General features: G+C 49.9%; 1 protein-coding gene across 1 annotated transcript in view; it reads left to right on the forward strand.

The window, feature by feature from the left end:
- The first annotated feature begins 31 nt into the window (after window positions 1–31).
- The window catches only part of LOC103616136 (kazrin), a 26,510-nt gene continuing 20,649 nt past the window's right edge, over window positions 32–5,892 (forward strand). Inside the window, exons 1-2 of the mRNA XM_008634267.2 lie at window positions 32–36; window positions 4,114–4,126. The gene's annotated coding sequence lies outside the window, so the exon portion shown is untranslated. The remainder of the gene's footprint in view (window positions 37–4,113; window positions 4,127–5,892) is intronic.

Here is a 5,892-nt window from a genome sequence, read left to right on the forward strand (position 1 = left end):
GCGGGAATGCGGGGCTCCAGCTGCAGCCGTGGAGCAGTGGTTTATCTGCAGGTCCCTTTGGTTAACAAACACGGCTGCTGCAGGTTTTTAGAAGCTGTTAGCATGAACCATTAACTCTTCCTTTTAATTATTCAGGTTGCCTCTTTTAAATTTCTTTTTTAAGTGGAGCTAATAGGCTTTGCAGAGGAGGCTTCCAACCACAGCAGTTCCTCCCTGGAGGAGCCCTGTTTGTGCATCGCCAGCTAATCTCTTTTCTTCATTATCCCTTATCTTTCTGTAGCTGATTATTAGAAGCTGTTAGCATGAACCATTAACTCTTCCTTTTAATTATTCAGGTTGCCTCTTTTAAATTTCTTTTTTAAGTGGAGCTAATAGGCTTTGCAGAGGAGGCTTCCAACCACAGCAGTTCCTCCCTGGAGGAGCCCTGTTTGTGCATCGCCAGCTAATCTCTTTTCTTCATTATCCCTTATCTTTCTGTAGCTGATTAATTGCTTTCAATTGATTTATAAATATTCTGTTGATACACACAGTGGCGGGAGGGGAACGGGATATGTCCGGGCTCACGGGGTCATTGATCCATGCAGCCTCTTGGGCTTTCCTAACCTGCCTCACAAATTCCAGCCATCCCAGCCAGGCTTCATTCCCACTTTTTTTTTGTCTTTGCAATTCCTGCAAGCAATCAAAAATTGTGCTATAGCATCAGTTGGAGTCCATGCACGTGAACAAGCCTCGTGCCCGGTGAGTGGCAGGTTTTGGGTGTAAAGAAATGGGGTTTGGGTAAGTTTTGTGTTGATGAATGTGGCAGGTTGTGTGGGTGTCATAAAAACCTGTTTTCTATACTGAATTCCCAATATACATATATTTTTTTATATATATGTAAGTGGAGTGGCTGATGAAGACGGAGCATTAGAGTTGCTGATTTGAAACTCTGTGGAAGCTCCAGGGCAGCTTAAAAAAAATAGTTTAAAAAGGCAATAGTACCTGGGTACAGAGACAGTGGCCAATATCAGAGTGGAGCTGCCCACCTTCAGCCCCATTCGAATCACGTGTGGCACTGAGGCTGCAAAGCCTATTTTAGAAATAGCAGCACATTTATACACAGGGATAAATCATTAACCTTTCCCGACAGCCTTCCCATTTTCCCTGTTACGCCTCTGCATGCAGCCTGTTCCCTCCAGGTGCCCCCATGATCCCTGCTCGGGTGGGCTGAGCTGGGAGGTTCTGGGGACACAATGGTCCTTGGTGGCCTTGCAGTGACATTCCTGGATGTGCTGCAGGGGAGATAAGGCTTCAACAAGAAAATGTTTCCCGAAGTTTGAGACCCACCACGCAGCTCTGGGGTTTGTTGTTGCCTGATTTATTATTATTTCACTATTATTATTACTATTATTATTACTATTATTATTTTCCTTCTCCTTCCCCGTAAAGTGTCTGGTGGCACAGGCACAACCCCAGCGTATGGCAGCGTAATTACACGGTGCTAATGAGCAATTGCAGCTCCTTTAGCAGCCCAGCCTGACACTTTATCGGGTATTTGCAGGAGTCATGTAATTTTTGTATCATCATATATGGTAATATATTCACTGCAGCATGACATGGGATGAGGTTCAATGAATAATGTAAAACCCAGAATAACACTGAATCTATATGAGATGTGCTTTTCCCCCCAGCATTGTTTTAAAAAGGAAAATATTGATTCTGGTGGGGTTCAGTGGTTCAAAGCTCTCGGAGAACTCACGTTTTGCTGATCGATGCCCACCCTGTCCCTCCACGGCCACAAACGTGCAGCTGTCTGTGCCATCCCTCGCCTCATTAGTGCTGACGAAGCTGGGGAGGGCAGGGATGAGTCAGTGACATTTGCAGCTGGATCCAGATGTTGCAGAAGTGCAGCAGGTTCTGTTGGGTTCAGGTACCAGGTGAAACCTCCTTCTCCGTAATACATTAATTTTTTCCCCAGCTACTGTCTTTGAATGCAAATTAGGATGGATAATTTCTATTTGTTTTCCTTTTTAACCAATTTCCCCCTATTCTGATCTGTGTCATTTATATTTGCAGGCCATTATCTTAGTCTCATTACAGCCTTTTAGCATTTGAATGAAAATATTGTAAAGAGCCCAGAAGTTAGGCATAAAATGTCTGTGATGATAACTATAATCCTCGTGATAAAATTAAAAAACACAATAGAAATAACTGTCATGAGCTCAGGAAGTTGTACCAAATGAGATTGGAACCAGCATAATGATGTTTGCCCTTTCCCCATTGCTTTTTTGCCTCTTTACATTGCAAACAGCTTTTGCAGTGCTGTTTTAAAGAAGGGGAAAGTTGCTGTGTATGGCCTGGATAGGGAGTTAACAAAAAAATTAGGTTTTTCTCTCTATTGAGGCTTTAATTAATAATTGCAAAAACTCTCAGTGATGCACGTGTGATTTTCAGGAGCTTAAAATACTCCGGCAGCACTGGAGGAGGAGGAGGTGCTAAGCAGTGCCAAGTTCCTCAATGAAAATTACTCTCACCGCCTCTGGTTTTGGAGCCAGATCGATGTTAATTAATCCTTGCCTCACACATTACGTTCTCCAGCCTCGCCGCCGTCGGATTTTAACTCAGTAAAAGCAGATGGAGGTTCCTGAAGCGCCTCCGAAATTCCCAGCCGAGTGCTCTCCTCAATGACAATGCCAATTTGTCATGAGTGAAATGTTTGACAAAAATCTGTCATTTTTGAGAGAAGTTTTTCCTTGAAAGAAAAACCAGGGGGAAAAAAGAAATCAGCTCTGTTTTGAAACATCTCCTCACTCTGTTATCTTTATTTTGCGAGAGACGGGGATGGAGAAGAGGGTTTCCATGGGCATGGCAGAGAAGATTTAGTAAGTTTTCCTGGGAAAAGGTGGCATTTTGAAGCAGGAGACCTTGTATGAGGCCTCCAGATTTTTCTGTTTGGGTCGTTTTCGTGGACAGCTCTGTCCTCCAGGTCAAATGTGGCTCTCGAGGGCCAGCTCCTGTCTGAAGGTACATGGATGCATTGCTGGCCTTCTGCAGAGATTCTTTGGGCAGGGCTGAGGTTACTCAGCAGTGGCTGCAGGAGCCGGTGCCTCCAGGGCAGTGACACAGAGCACCAGGCATATGCTCAAGCTGCATTTGATCAGCCACCAGCTCCTATTCCATGTTGGAGGGAGGGAGAACTGTTCCCTTTGGAGCAGCGATGCTGAAGCTGAGTTGCTTTTTCACAGAATCATGAGAATCATCAAGGTTGCAAAAGCCCTCTAAGATCATCCAGTCCAACCAGCACTGCCAAGGCCACCACTAGCCCATGTCCTCAAGTGCCACATCCACATGTCTGTTAAATCACTCCAGGGACGGGGACTGCACCCCTGCCCAGCTGGGCAGCTGTGCTGGGGCTGGACAACTTTTTGACCCCAACTTGACTCTCTTTTGCCAGTCTCTGGTGGGCCCTGCTCTTCAGGGTGATGGTTGGGATTTTTGGCAGAGTTGGGACATTTTTTGGTGGGGACCACCTGTAGCTTGCTTGCTTCAGAGCCGTAACCCTGGTGAGACCTCCAAGCCCAGGAAGCTGGAGATGGGACACATAATGCAGATTTGTCCTCTGGTGGAGGTTGTCAAGTTGGGATCAGCCTGCAGAAACCTTCTGAGACAGGCTTGCATGGGAAGGGTCTCTCCTGCCCCTGCAGAAGGGTCTTGACTAGGGAGGGCTGAAGGAGGCCAGCCAGTTTGGAATGAAGGGCTAGACCCATCTGCACTGACACCAGCACTTGTCCCTTTCCCAGCACCAGCAGTAGCCACAATCCACGGGGAGTGACTCCAGGGACAGAAATCCCTCCCTGGCCTCAGCTTCCACCTGGCTAAGGCCAGGGACCACCACCAGCCACACAGCAATGGCTTGATCCAGAGCAAGGAGAGGAGACCAAGACCCCAACCCCAGTTTAACCACAGCCAAAGGGTGACTGCTGCCTGACACAGGGACACGCTCGGTGCCTGAAACCCGGCCGAGGCATGAGCCATCTTGAGCAGCACCATTTTTCTGCGTGCCTTCCAAAGGGATTGTTAATCACAAAGGAAAGAGCAGGGGAATCCTTGCGGGTCCATCGCTGGGTCAAAGAGCAGCCCGCACGGCTGTCTCGGCACGGACGGGTGCTGCGGGTGCTGCGGGTGTGAGTAACGCTGCCGGGCCACCATTAGTCAGCAGAAGTCAGGACTCAGCCCAGCCCAGCATTCCCGCTCGCTCACCGGGCTCCTCTGCCAGGGAGGAGGCTCCAAGGGGAGCTCTTGGGGAGCTTTGGGCTTGTGCAATGCCTGTGACGTGGAGAACCTCCTCCCTCTGCCTTGGTTCGGGGCACTGCAGCTCAGCACCTTCCCGTGCCGTGGCAGGTCACACACCAAGGCACACGGCTACCTTTGCTCTGGGATTACGTACAGAGCAGGATTAAACCCGCAGGTGCCCCGAAGCCGGCGGTGATTCCCGGCTCGCGTGGGGAGGCTCCGGCCGTGGCAGCGTTCCCGCTGCATCGGGAGCTGAGTCGGCACGGGCGCGCTCCGACTTGATCCCCGGGGAGGGGAGTTGTGCAAACAGGGAGCGATGGGAGGTGACGCAGAGTTTTCCTGGGCTTCCCGGAGCTGAGGTCGGTGATGGCCGGGGCGATGGAGCACCGCACACCTGGCAGCAGAGCCGTGCCCGGCTGTGTAGCAGTGCCAGCCTGTTGCATGCACTGAGTTTGTTGCAATGAGAACCAGGGCTTGTTCCGCAACAAAATCAACTCCCTTCCCCTTCCCAAGCCGCTGGCGAGGAAGCAGCAGGATAAGGAAGGGGCAATGCCCGCCAGGGCACTGTGAGGCCTGGAGGGTCACGGGGTGGGTGACAACCTGGTTTATTGACCCGGGTGTACAAGGTGGCCATGGCTGCATCCCCTCCTAGCCAGGACAGCTCGCTCCTCCCACCTTTTTAACCTATTGTCACCCACTTCCCCAAAACATCAAAGCCCATGGACGCGGGGTGTGCCTCAGTTTCCCCATGCCTGAGATACTGCTGCTGTAGGGCGGGGGAGCTGGGTTCACAGTGGCTGGTGGAGGCTTGGTGCTGTTGGCAAAGTGGAATATGGTGATTTTTTTTGTCTTTAACTGTGTTTTATGAGCTTTGTGCAAGCGCTGCCTTCGTGGGCAGAGCAAGTGGTGTGTGGTGGCAGCAGGCTGGGGCTGCCTCCAGAGCTTCCCCCAGCCAGCAGCTGGCCAGCAGCTGGCAGTGCTCATCTAGTGAGGCTAACGGTGAAGAGACAGGCAAAAATTAATAAACCCAAAGGGCTTCTGCCCAGTTCTTCATCGCTTTGGTGGGGTGAAACAATTTATAAAGCAGGTCTGCTGTGGGGGCCTTGGAAACAGGCAGCCTAGGCAGCAGAGTTTAGGCACATAACAGTGCACTTGGACCGTAGGGAACAAAAATATTCATATTAGGAAAAATTTCTTCGCTGAAAGAGTGGTTAAGCATTGGAACAGGCTCCACAGGGGAAGTGGTGGAGTCGCCATCTCTGGAAGTGTTCAAAAAACAAGCAGATGTGACACTTTGCCATGTGGTTTAGTGGACATGGTGCTGTTTGGTTAAAGGTTGGCCTTGATCTTGGAAGTCTTTTCCAACTTTAATGATTCTATGGAAAAGCTGCACGAGTGTGCTGGGTTTCAGAGAGTCTGGTTGTTCTGGTGTATTTTTATGTGGCTTTTATCATAGAAAGGCAGGTGGTCTCTGCGTTTTTTGCTGTGTCCCTACCCACCGCACCCCATGTAAAATAAGTAACAACTGCATTGCGAGAAAAAATACTGCAGGTGTTTGCCTTGCGAGGACGAGCTGGCCCGAACCGTGCGTGGCACCGGGGCTGCCTCGCCATCCTCCTG

Source organism: Corvus brachyrhynchos, unplaced genomic scaffold, assembly GCF_000691975.1.
Source record: "Corvus brachyrhynchos isolate BGI_N302 unplaced genomic scaffold, ASM69197v1 scaffold395, whole genome shotgun sequence".
Lineage (NCBI taxonomy): Eukaryota > Metazoa > Chordata > Aves > Passeriformes > Corvidae > Corvus > Corvus brachyrhynchos.